A 13,712-nucleotide genomic window follows, 5' to 3' on the forward strand; every position below is an offset into this window, starting at 1 on the left:
GAAGGGGTGCCATCAATCATTATCCAATTCCAGGAGCTCACAATCTACAATTGAAGTATAAGGTAATTGTATCAATATTCTCTTTTTTTCAGACATCATGTTGGATATGAGACATGAAACGTAGTCATTCTCATTTTGACATTGAATGTAATCATTCTCATTTTGACATCCAACTTTAAGTAAGGCACCTGAGATGTCTAATTATCAACACATAAGAGGAACAAATACCATCTTGACTACATGTCAAAGTACAACAGTCTCCTTACTTGAGTTCTCCAATATGCATATCAGGAAGAAAGACATAAAGATATTTACATGTATTCAAGATTCAGTTATGATAATGATCCATGAAGTGACTCTTGATGCGGGTCACATCGAATAGTTGTTCTCTAACAAGTACATATGAATTTGGATGCAACACTTTGCTGTTTCACCACTTGAAATCAACTAAGCCAATTCTTATTAGTCTTAATTCACAGTTTCTCCCACAACAGTGACTGACTACGGATAATTTTGAATAATTATATTATTCAAGGATCAAATAACATGCTAATAAATAACACAGTAATATTTAACACAAAAGAGATATCTCATATATCAAAAGAGATTACATATCATTGCTACATAGCTCTGAATATCTACATATTAGTAAAGTGCATATTTAAATCCAATCACTAGCTAATCGAAGACCGATTCCTTTTGCATGGCTCTCAAACTTGTTTTGAGAAAGAGATTTTGTGACTGGATCTGCTATATTATCATTTGTATGAACCTTCATAATGTGTACATTTCCCAATTCCAACTCTTGACGAATGAAATTGATTTTTTGTTGAATGTGTCTAGTCTTCTTGGTAACCATCGGGTCTCTTGTGATAGTGATAGCACCAGTGTTGTCACAAAGCATCACAATGGCATTTTTGATGCTTGGAACAACATCCAGATCACCAATGAATTTCTTCATCCAATCAACTTCTTGAGCCGCCTCACACGCAACTATATACTCTTATTTTGTTGTAGAAAGTGCGACCACTTCTTGCTTTGAACTTTTCTAGGAAATGGGTCCTTCATTAAGTGTGAACACGTATCCCGACTATGATTGTGAGTTATCTCGATCAATGTTGAAACCAACATTAGTGTAGCATCTTACAGTAAGCTCTTCTTCAACTCCTCCATAAACCACAAACATGTCTTTGGTCCTTCTTAAGTACTTAAATATGTTTTTCATCGCCATCTAATGTTTCTCGCTAGGATTAGCTTGATACCTACTAGTTAGACTAATAGTATAAGCTACATCCGACATTGTACATGTCATAGCATACATAATTGAACCTACTGTTGACGCATACGGTATGCAGCTCATTCTCTTGATCTCATCTTCAATACTAGGGTTTTCAGCCTTAGAAAGAATGGTTTCAAGTAGTAGGGGTACAATTCCTCCTTTTGAGTTATCCATTGAAAAGAATTTTAAGACTTCTTTAATGTATGTGCTCTTACTCAAGCCAATGAGTCTTTGGGTGTATCTTTTATAGATATTAATAACGAGTATGTATGCAACATCCCCTAGACCTTTCATTTGAAAGGACTTACTAAGGTAGGCCTTAGTCTCCTTCAATGTTGGGATATATTTCTCGAGCGATAATATATCATCGACATAAATAATTAAAAAAATAGTTTGGCGCCCACTTGCTTTGATGTATACACATGGTTCATCAGGACTTTCTGAGAAACCAAACTTTTTGATGTTCTCATCAAAACAATGATACCAGGCCCTAGATGCTTGTTTCAATCCGTAAATCGACTTCTTCAGCTCGCACACCTTATTTAGGTTACCTGGTTTGACAAAACCATCAGGTTATTCCATATATACATCTTCCTCAAGATATCCATTAAGGAAAGCCGTTTTGACATCCATTTGCCATATCTTAGAGTCGTAATATGCAGCTATGGTCATGATAATCCTAATAGATTTAATATTAGTAACTGGCGAGAAAGTATCTTCATAGCCAACGCCTTGAATTTGAGTATACCCTTTCGCGATAATCCACGCTTTAAAAGTCTGTACATTTCTGTCCATGAAATCTTCTTCTTGAAGATCCACTTTCTTCCAACAACCCTGTTGTTAGTAGGTAAGTTAACTAAGTCCCATACTTGATTGTCATTCATGGACTGAATTTCAGCTTTCATGGCTTTAAGCCATTTATCATACTTTGGGTCCATAGTAGCTGCCTTGTAACTGATTGGCTTACATTGATCCATCAAAAAGACTTCCTCTTCTGGAATGATAAATCCAAATCTGTCAGGTTTTTGACGAGGTCTACTGAAACGTCGTACAGTTGGGGCTCCCACTTGCTTTATGCAAGATAGAGTCGGTTTCAAGAAACGTAGCTTTTTGGGCTATGAACACTCGGTTCTCTTCTTTCTGGAAGAAGTAATAACCCATGGTTTCCTTTGGGTATCCCACAAAGATACAATTTACAGATCTGGGGTCAAGCTTGTTAGAATTCTCTATTTTAACATATACTTCACAACCCCATATCTTTATGTAAGACATTGATATAACTTTTCCATGTCATAACTTGTAGGGAGTCTTACTAACCTTTTTAGTTCGGACCATGTTTACAATTCGAGCTGCGGTTTCAAGGGAATAACCCCAAAACAAATGAGGAAGGGAATTATGACTCACCATTGATTGTACCATATCCATTAGAGTCTGATTTCTATTTTTTGAAACACTATTATGTTGTGGTGTTCCCGGTGGTGTGAGTTGTGAAACTATGCCATAATTCTTAAGATGTTCATCAAACGCATAGCTTAGATATTCACCACCACGATCTGATCTTATGGTTTTAATATTTTTACTAAGTTGATTTTGTACTTCATTTTGGAATACCTTGAAGTCATCGAATGCTTCATGTTTGTGTTTCATGAGATACAAGTATCTTTCACTGCTTCTGGTTATTGTCCTAAAAGGTCAACATAGATCAGTATGTATGAGTCCTAGTAGATCTAAAGCTCTTTGGTTATTGTCCTAAAAGGTCAACATAGATCAGTATGTATGAGTCCTAGTAGATCTAAAGCTCTTTCACCAACACCGGTAAAATGAGCTTTGGTCATTTTGCCACATAGACATGATTCACATATATCAAAAGACTCTGAGCCTATTGATTCTAAGATTCCATCCTATTGAAGCTTAGAAATGCAAGTTTTGTTTATGTGCCCAAGTCGACAATGTCATAAAGAAGTTTTATTTAATTCTGACTTTGTTTTCTTATTTAAGTTGTACATTGAATTGTCCTTTTGGTATGAACATTTAAATCAATTTCATATATTCCATTATTAGGACTAGTCTCAAAATACAACACATTATCTTTAAACAAAAAGATTAAGACCATTTGGAAGCAAAAGATGATATTGTCCTATGGATTTGATAGCTACTCGAGTGTCATTGGCCACATGGAGTTCCAAATCACCATCTCTGAGTTCTTTAACATTCTTTACTTCCTGCAAGTCATTGCAAATGTTAGTACCACTCCCAGTATAGAATACCCAAGAATTAGTATGAAATACATATAACTCAATCGCATATATACCAGAGGTTCCAACTTGGTTGGCCTTGTTTTTCTTAACTTCCTCTAGGTACTTAGGATTGTTACGTTTCCAGTGTCCCCTTTCATTGCAGTGAAAGCAATCAGAGTCAGCAGTAGATTTGAGCATAGGAGTTAGGTTGGTAGGAGGAGGCTTCCCTTGATCCTTCCCTTACATTTCTTGGCAGCTTTGCCTTTCCCATTAACGGTATTATTATTGGTTTTCTTCTTGAAGATTTGACCCTCGCGGATCATCACCACTTGATTGTTTGCAGATTTCTTTATGTTTACCTCGACATTCTTGAGCAAGTTATGAAGCTCATTAAAGCTCATCACCCGATCATTCATTATGAAGTTCATTAAAAATTGGTTGAATGACTTAGGCAATGAGGCTAGGATCACATCGGTCTCTAGCTCATCCCCAAATAGGAATCTGAGGCGGGCAAGCTGCTCAACATAAGCTTTCATTTTGAGTACATGTGCACTCAGAGAAGATCCCTCGACTATCTTGAAACCAATGAAAGAATTCAAGGCCTTAAACCTCTCTTGCTTAGCCTGAACTTGAAACATGATTTTGAGTTGCTCAATCATTTCAAATGATTTTTGAAGCTCATGAGTCATAGTTGCAATCATGATGCAAGCCACTTCGGTCGAATCATTTACATGTTTCGTCCGAGCATCTTTTAGTGCTTTGGCAGCATTGGCCGGAAGCTCTTTCGGGATAGGTTCATCAAGGACATAGTCCTTTTTCTCAAGCTTGAGGACAATTCCAAGTTGTTTGCACCAATCAATAAAGTATTGGATTAAGGTGTCTAAGCCAATAACTAAATTGGTATATTCCTGAACTAAAAGCAAAGTCCTTTTTGGATTGCCCTCATAACCAGAAATAGCTAAAAATAATATTAGGAGAGAGAAGTATAATTTATTATATTATTGTATGATTAATAAACTAATTGGAAATTATGGGAAAATGATTTGTTAATATATTATGTGATTAATATATTAATTGGAAATAGACACGTGATTTGTTAATTTATTATGTGATTAATAAATTAATATGAGATGAATTGTTAAAAGATTGATTTATTAATTTATATGGTTAATAAGAAATCAAATAGAACTGATTAATTATTAATCAGAATTAATCCGGAATTAATTTGGGATTAATTGGAATTAATTGAAGGTGCAACGAGTGAATTGTAATTGTTCAATAGTTGAACAAAAGAGGCAATTCTAGAAGCATCCGTATCATGGATGGTTTTATGGAGTTCCTTAGGGTTTCCAGAAGTCTCCTGGTTCCATAAAATGAAAGGATTTGAATTGGAATTAAATCTATTATTTAATTAATTCAAATCTTTCTTTGCCTGCATGTTACCTACACTATAAATAGGGCCCATTGGCTTGCAATTTTCGTTCAACACATTACCTAAATGCATAGGCATGAAAACGATTTCATATCTCCTCTCTCATCCTCATTCTTTTGTTTCTAGTTTTGGGTGTGAACCATTAGAGGCATCATCATTTTGGTGCTTGCTTTCCAAGGAACTTCAAGAGGATTTGATTTGATTATTTGCTATAATAATTAAAAGGTATGTAACCCTAATCTTTATGTTAATTTAGATTTTCATATCCTCTCTCTAGGGTTCCTTGATGTTCATAGGTTATTGCTATCAATATAGAAATTATAGATCCATTCTAGGTTACATGTGAACTTAAGGGTTTAAGTGTTTTTCCGCCACACGAACTTTTATAACCTAGAAAACCCATCAGTGCTATCAGAGCCTTAATTTTCTATTTTATTGTGCATAATAGTAAATTGATCAAAATTAGGGTTTATGGAAATTAAACCCCAATGGCCTTAAATTTTCGCAAAAGGCTAGGGTTCTTGAAACCCTAGCCTCCATCCCTGTTTTTGAAAATTCTAGATTTTCCCTAGGGTTTTTGGTTTCCTTAAATTATAATTTTAAATGCCTTAACACATCACTCCCGTACACTTTCCATCTGCATTATAGCCTTGAGAAGTGTCCTGGATCACATTCACATCGTGAAGCTTATGTCCACGTCATGGAGCATGGTTGATTAGGGTTTATGCCACATGTCATGCTCTTAGACTGCTACATCTTCGGAAGGTCATAACTTTTGCATATGAACTTCGTTTTTGATGTTATTTATATCCACGCGTAGGTGGAGATGTACTCTACAACTTTCATCTAGATCACTAAGGCTAAAAAGTACTTTATCATAAACTCACTTTTTACGATTCTCGGTGTCGTGTCGGTTTTGTCGCAAAACTTCGACAGGTCATAACTTCTTCGTTATAACTCGGATTTTGGCATTCATTATATCTCCGGAATCCTTGTCCCGACCACTACATCTTTCTTCATAGGTTTTAGGTCTATCTATTATTATATTTTTGACGCTTATTTTTTATTCTTAAATTATTATATCTTATAAATCACATAATTCACATAATATTCAAATAATTCCTCTTTATTACTTCAAAGTAGGTTATAATTGTTGACCCTAACTATTACCTCATCATACTAATGCTTATCCTAGAAACACGGGCGTTACAATTCTCTCCTCATTAGGATGATTCTGCCCCGTAATCATGCATCAGTAAACAGATGTGGACAGCGACTCATCATGTCACTCTCTGTTTCCCATGTGAGGTTCGGCCCATTCGTATGTTTCCATCGCACGAGTACTAAGTCGACCATATTGCGTCGCAACTTCTTAGTCTTACGGTCAACAATTGCCTCAGGCTCCTTGATTAGCCTTTTATTTTCATCAATCCTTAACTCTGAAATTGGAATTATATCGGGAACTTCTCCCGTAAACTTCCTCAAGTAACACACATAGAAAGTGTTATGAATACCATCTAGTTCTTCAGGCAACTCCAGCCTGTAAGCTTGGTTCCCAATCCTCTAAAGAACTTTGAATGATCCAATAAACCTTGGACTCAACTTTCCTCTTTTCCCAAATCTTATAAGTCCCTTCCATGGTGAGACCTTAAGCAAAACCGAATCTCCAACTTCGAATGTCATTGGTCGTCTCTTCTTGTCAGCATAGCTCCTTTGACGATCCTGAGCTGCAAACATTCTTTCTCTAATCACCTTTAACTTTTCAGCAGTCTGATGGACTATTTCGGGGCCCATAAACTGCTTTTCTCCAGTTTCAAGCCAACAAGACAGCGTACGATACTTCGGTCCATACAAAGCTTGATAAGGTGCCATCTTGATGCTCAAATGGTAACTATTATTGTAGGAAAACTCTACCAAGGGTAAGTGCTCATCCCAGTTACCTTGGAATTCTAGGGTACATGTTCTCAGCATATCTTCTAGTGTTTTGAATTGTTCTTTCACTCTAACCATCTGTTTGTGGATGGTAGGATGTACTTAAACACAACTTCATACCCATTTCCTCTTGTAGACTCCTCCAAAACCTTGATGTGAAACGACTGTCACGATCTGATACAATTGTTAAAGGAACACTGTGGAGTCTTAATACTTCCTTCACGTAATCATTTGCAAGCTTATCCATAGACCATCTCTCATTGGTTGCTATGAAGTGTGCACTCTTTGTGAAACGATCCACGACTACCCAAATCATGTTATGACCGTTCTTCGTCCTGGGCAGTTTAGTCACAAAATCCATGGTGATGTCTTCCCATTTACCCATGGGTATAGGTAAAGGTTCTAAACTCCCATACGGTTTCTGATGTGCTTTAACTCTCGCACATGTTAAACAATTGACCACATACTTTGTAATATCGAGCTTCATCTTCGGCCACTAGTAGTAAGGTTTCAGATCCCTATACATCTTAGTGCTACCGGGATGAATCGAGTACATGGTCTTGTGAGCTTCTTCCATCAGAAGATCCCTTATTCCTCCCATCTTAGGTACCCAAATTCTATCTTGGAATACCTTCAATCCTTGACTATTTATATCGAATACCAACGTCTTGCCTAAATGTTCTTCCTTTAAGTCATTTTTCTCTAAAGCTTCTTCCTGAGCTTTCTTGATGCTTTCCACAATCGTTGAGACAACTTTTATTCTTAACGCTCTGGGCCTTTTTTTTCAAGGTTTACTTTTCGACTTAGAGCGTCCACTACAACATTTGCTTTACCAGGGTGGTAAAGTATCTCACAGTCGAAATCATTGAGTAACTCTAGCCAGCGTCGTTGTCTCATATTCAACTCCTTCTGATTAAAGAGATACTGGAGACTCTTATGATCAGTGAAAAGTTTGCACTTCGTGCTGTAAAGATAATGCCTCTATATCTTTAATGAGAATACTACAGCTGCCAACTCCAAATCATGAGTGGGGTAGTTCTTCTCGTGCTCTTTCAGTTGTTGAGATGCATATGATATCACCTTATCTCTTTGGGTCAGAACACAACCTAACCCAACTCCAGATGCATCACTATAGACTACGAAGTCTTCAAATCCATCAGGTAAAGAAAGAATTGGTGCTTCACACAACTTCTTCTTTAGCTTCTCGAATGCCTCGTCATGTTTCTCACTCCATGTATATGTATCTCCTTTATGGGTTAAAGCTGTCAATGGAGCAGCTATCGAAGATAAGCCTTGGATAAACCTTCCATAGTATCCAGCTAATCCCAGAAAGCTTCGAATCTTCGTGGGACTTTTTGGTCGTTCCCACTTCATCACAGCTTCAATCTTTGCTGGGTCAACCATTATCCCTTCCTGGTTAACCACATGACCCAAGAATTGGACTTCTCGAATCCAAAAATCACATTTGGAGAACTTTGCATACAACTTATCCTTCTTCAATACTTTTAATACTTCTCGCAGATGCTTGTTGTGCTCCTACTGGCTCTTTGAGTATATTAGAATGTTATCTATGAACACTATCACGGATTTATCGAGGAATGGTTTACAAACATTGTTCATTAAATCCATGAATGTTGTTGGAGCATTGGTTAGTCCAAACGACATAACCAAGAACTCATAGTGTCTGTATCTCATTCTGAATGCAATTTTCTCAATATCCTGCTCTCTCACCTTCAGCTAATGATATCCTGACCCAAGATCGATCTTTGAGAAATAGCTCAAACCTTGCAACTGATCGAACAGGTCATCAATCCTTGGCAATGGATACTTGTTATTTACCATTGCCTTATTCAGCTCTCTATAGTCTATGCACATCCTCATGCTTCCATCTTTCTTTTTCACGAATAACACTGGAGCTCCCCAGGGTGATGAACTAGGTCTAATGAAACCGTTGTCCAACAAATCTTGAAGTTGCATCATAAGCTCTTTCATCTCCATCGGTGATAATCGGTTTGGCGCTTTCGCTATTGGTGTCGATCCTGGCAACAAGTATATTCGAAACTCCACTTATCTATCTAGGGGCAATCCAGGAAGATCTTCGGTAAAGACTTCCAAATAGTCACACACCACTGGTATTCTTTGTATCTCGTTCTTCTCCTTCATTGCATCGATTACAAATGGCAAGTATGATGTGCATCCTTTGGACAAACATTTTCTGGCTTTCATCAGGGAAATGATTCCAGAATTTACTCTGTGTTTGTCCTCGTACACCATAAATGACTCTCTTCCAAGTGGGTTTACTCTCACCATCTTCTTCTTTCATAGTTTCTCAGCATCGTTCGTATTAAGCCAATCCATTCCCAGCACGATGTCGAAACCATTCAACTCAATGGGCAATAACTCCTCGTTCGGTGTGCAGTGACGAGAATTAAGATAGGAAAACTTTATTTACGATAGACATATAAATCTCCTTATCACTCCAAAAATTTACATGTCAGTTCTAATATCGTAATTAAACGTTTACAATCCTGAGCACATAAAATTTCCAGATCCAGTCGGCAATAAACCATAGATCTGAGCAAATAATAGCATATAAGGCATCTATATAGCTATAACATAAAGCATTTAGCACATAAAAACATTTTAGGCATCTTTCCTAAAATAAACTAGTGCTCGTGTCTAAAGTGTAGTAGACTCTCATCTCACAATCATCGCTTAGCATTCTAAGTTTAAGTCTAGAAATCCTACACATTCCTAGTTCGCTTAAACTAATGTTCTGATACCAACTGTGACATCCCCAATTTCAAGGCCAGAAAAGACCGATTTGTTTATCCTTTATTTGAAAATCAGAGTATATTTTTAAAGAAATATGTTGCAGAATTTGTTCCCAAAAAATATGATAAAGAATTTATCAAAGCATTTCCAAAGAAATGTATTATATTAAAAACCTCGGGATATCATTGTTAATACATATCAAAAGCATAAACATAAATAACATAGGCCTTATAATATCTATTTATTCTAGTGGCCTATAATCCATTAATCTCTCATCAGATCATCACTCATGTGCTCTCTTGCTACTACCTGTATATTAGAAAACTGAGTGGGTCAGGCTTAGGAGCGTGGTGAGCACATAGGGTTTTCAACCACAATAATTAAGTTTATTTGTGTCATCAAATCAAACAGCCCGATTACCCTTTCTCGTTATCCTCACTTTCTGTCCCTATAGCATCTAAAGTAAGGGACCTATCATAAGGATTTTCATCGGGATGGACACTACTGCTGAGGGGGTTCCTCAGCCATATATATCCGTAAGGCAACCATGAGGGGTATGGAGTACACCAGTGAACACATCGTTCCCAAACACCTACAGGTTGCGAGCCTGCCAGCGTTCCACTAGACTGTCTAGAATACTCTATGGTCGTCATCTATACTCCGCTAGATGACTGAATCATCGTCAACATCGAGGCCTCTCATCATATTATTTCATCACACACCAACTATTTCATCTACCCATGTTTTACCCCCAACATATTTGTAGATATAAAATACATATACAGTTTAAATCATTTACAACATGTATGAAACGTTCATCCAGCATAGATATCAGGTAAACAGATAATATGCACACATAGCATGTTATTTATATAAAATACTTCATATCTATGTGTCAGATGAAAGTAACTATGCACTCACATTAGTAGCATGATTGGATAGAATCTAACTAGAAACGGTCATCAGTTCGTGATTGTCGGGCTCGGGACGTGGAATACCTTCAGCAAATGAGAAAGAGAAAGAAGATTTAGGTGTAAGAAGAACAAGGGTCGAACTTGCTATTTATAGGCTGCCCAAAACAAGTTTACGTCGTGGAATGAATGTTCACGTCATGGAACTTAGTTGCATCACTTCGTAGACTTGCCATTTGGGTCCTAGCTTCGGAAGGTGTCACGATACTGATTTCACGTCGTGAATCTTATGTCCACGTCGTGGAGTCTTAACACATCACTCTCGTAGACTTTCCATTTGCATTCTAGCCGTGATAAGTGTCCTAGATCACATTCACGTCATGAATCTTATGTCCACTTCATGGAGCATGGCTAATTAGGGTTTCTGCCACGTGTCATGCTCTTAGACTGCTACATCTTCGGAAGGTCATAACTTTTGCATACAAACTCCGTTTTTTATGTTCTTTATATCCACGCGTAGGTGGAGACGTACTCTACAACTTTCTTCTAGATCAATAAGGCTAAAAAGTATTTTATTGTAAACTCACTTTTTACAATTTCCGGTGTCGTGCCGGTTTTGTCGCGAAACTTCGACAGGTCATAACTTCTTCGTTATAACTCGGATTTCAGCGTTCTTTGTATCTCCAGAATCCTTGTCCCGACCAATACAACTTTCTTCATAGATGTTGGGTCTATCTATTATTTTATTTTTGACGATTATTTTTTATTCTTAACTTATTATATCTTCTAAATCACATAATGCACATAATATTTAAATAATTCCTCTTTATTACTTCAAAGTAGGTTATAATTGTTGACCCTAACTATTACCTCATCATACTAATGCTTAGCCTAGAAACACGGACGTTACATATTCTTCCCTAGGTAAAACAGGACTGCACACCTTCCGACAAGACCATCATCACCGACACACCTCCGCCAGCGACTCCAGCGACGACGCCTTCTGACTCCATCAGCGAATTCGGTAGCTACTACGATCCAGGTATGTTTTTCCTGCTTCAGACATAAATTCGCTATTTTAATTATAACTTTAATTTTTAGGTTGTAATCTTTAGTTTAGGTCCATTTGAAGTTCAATTTTTTGGTTTCTACATTTGTGAAATTGATTTCTGATTTTGTATTTGCTTCAGTCACAGGTTTGTTTATTTGATAGTTGATATTGTTTTGATTTTGTATTTGCTTCAGTCACAGGTTTGTGAAATCAATTTCTGATGTTTGATTGTTGATCTTGATTTCTAATTTGTATTTACTTCAATCACATTTGTGAGTTTGATTTATGGTTTGTATTTTCTTGAATATGCAAAGATGTGCTAATTGTAACAACTAAAGTACTTGAGTTTGAGTTTATGTTCTGATTTATCCATTTGATTGTAACATGTGTTGATTTATCTATTCATTTCTGGTTTCTTTTTTCTTTTTCTTATTTTATGTATTTGATTGTAGATGGATGCTAATGTCATATTAGACATTGTTCAAAATGAGGATTTCCACTCAATCTCTCAAGTTGTTGTTGCAAGCAATGCAATGACAATTTATAATGAAGTTGTTGCAAATGATGTGTTAGAAGAAGAAAATAGAGAAGAAGATGATGAAGAATCTTTTGAAGTTCCTTTAACTTTTACTAATATGGAGGAAACAAATATGACTATTGATAGTATTTGGAATGTTTCTTATTTTCTTTTGTCTTTTGTAACAAATGATTATTGGTTTGTACTTAAAATATTTAATTTATGAATTTTTTTTAATTTAAAGTGATGTTTTTTGGTTTAGATAAAAAGTTGTTTGTTGGTTTAAATTTTAAAAGTTGTTTCTTGGTTTTTGTAAGAAGATTTGTTAGTTATAATGATGTTTGTAAAAAACAATTAATAAACATTAAAAGCAAAGCAAAGAAAAAAACAAAAAAAAAAACAAAAAGATTTTATTAAATAAATAGAAAATTAGTTACAATGAAGATTTTAGAATGCTTATGAATATGACTTTACTTTTGGTTCATAGTTGTATAAAATAAAGAAAAGAGCATCACATATTTTAAAAAATAAAATAAAATACTAAATAACCATGTATGGTAAATATGTTTAAAAGTATACCTATTAGGTAAATAAGTTTTTCAAAAACACCTATATGGTCAAAAACTCCAAAATACTTGAGGCGGTGACCCACACTAGAAGTGATTTTGTTGATCGGTAGGTTTCGATAACCAATTACAACTCTTATGTAATTCTTAGATTAATGAGATCCAAAAAAAACATTACTTTGTTTTTAATGGCATGTTCATCTCATTTATGCCTCAAAACTCTTGTGTTTGGGTGACCTTTATCACATAAGAAATTGATCAAATCATCTATTTAAAAAACTTGTGAATTATATTTCACAAATGGTTAGCTGATATTTATTCCATAAGTAAATATAAAACACCTTGGCCATTTTTGACAACCCGAATGAATAAGGTAACCATAAAATCCATAAGAATTGCACAAAAATGTTAAGTGATTTTTAAGTTGATTGCATTGATTTGACGTTTTGAAATAAGAGCTTTTATCAATGTTTTATTAATCTAGCATTTTAATATATTTTTTATCATGAATATTTATTGCATAAAATATTTCATGGTACATTTAAAGTGTTCCAAAATTTATAGTTGAATTTATTTCACATTCAGTTTTACCAGTTAAAATTTATATTGAATTTTAATTCGACGTTATAACAATTGGAACCTGATTTTAACTTTTTAATAAAAGAACATTTTATTATAGAGTTATGGAGTCTAGATTAAGTTTAAAAAAAATTAAACCTTTTTATTTCTTTAAAAGTTTGGCTATTTATGATTTCTAAAAATTAAAACTCTTTTTACCAAAAACTCAATTTTTGACATCTTATGTTGGAAACCTTTATTTAAAACTCCAAACCTCAAGTTTGATGTTATTTTTGTGAAAATATTTTTAACATGGCAAATACATTTACACACATAATACATTTTATAATAACAAAAAAATAAACATTACAAACATGCATTTTATAGTGTATAAACAAAGCCATTTTCTAGTCATATTTATTGTGAGTCATCACAACAAATGTTAAATCATTTC

This window comes from Lactuca virosa, chromosome 4, assembly GCF_052849685.1.
Source record: "Lactuca virosa cultivar CGN04683 chromosome 4, Lactuca_virosa_CGN04683_v6, whole genome shotgun sequence".
Taxonomy (NCBI): Eukaryota; Viridiplantae; Streptophyta; class Magnoliopsida; order Asterales; family Asteraceae; genus Lactuca; species Lactuca virosa.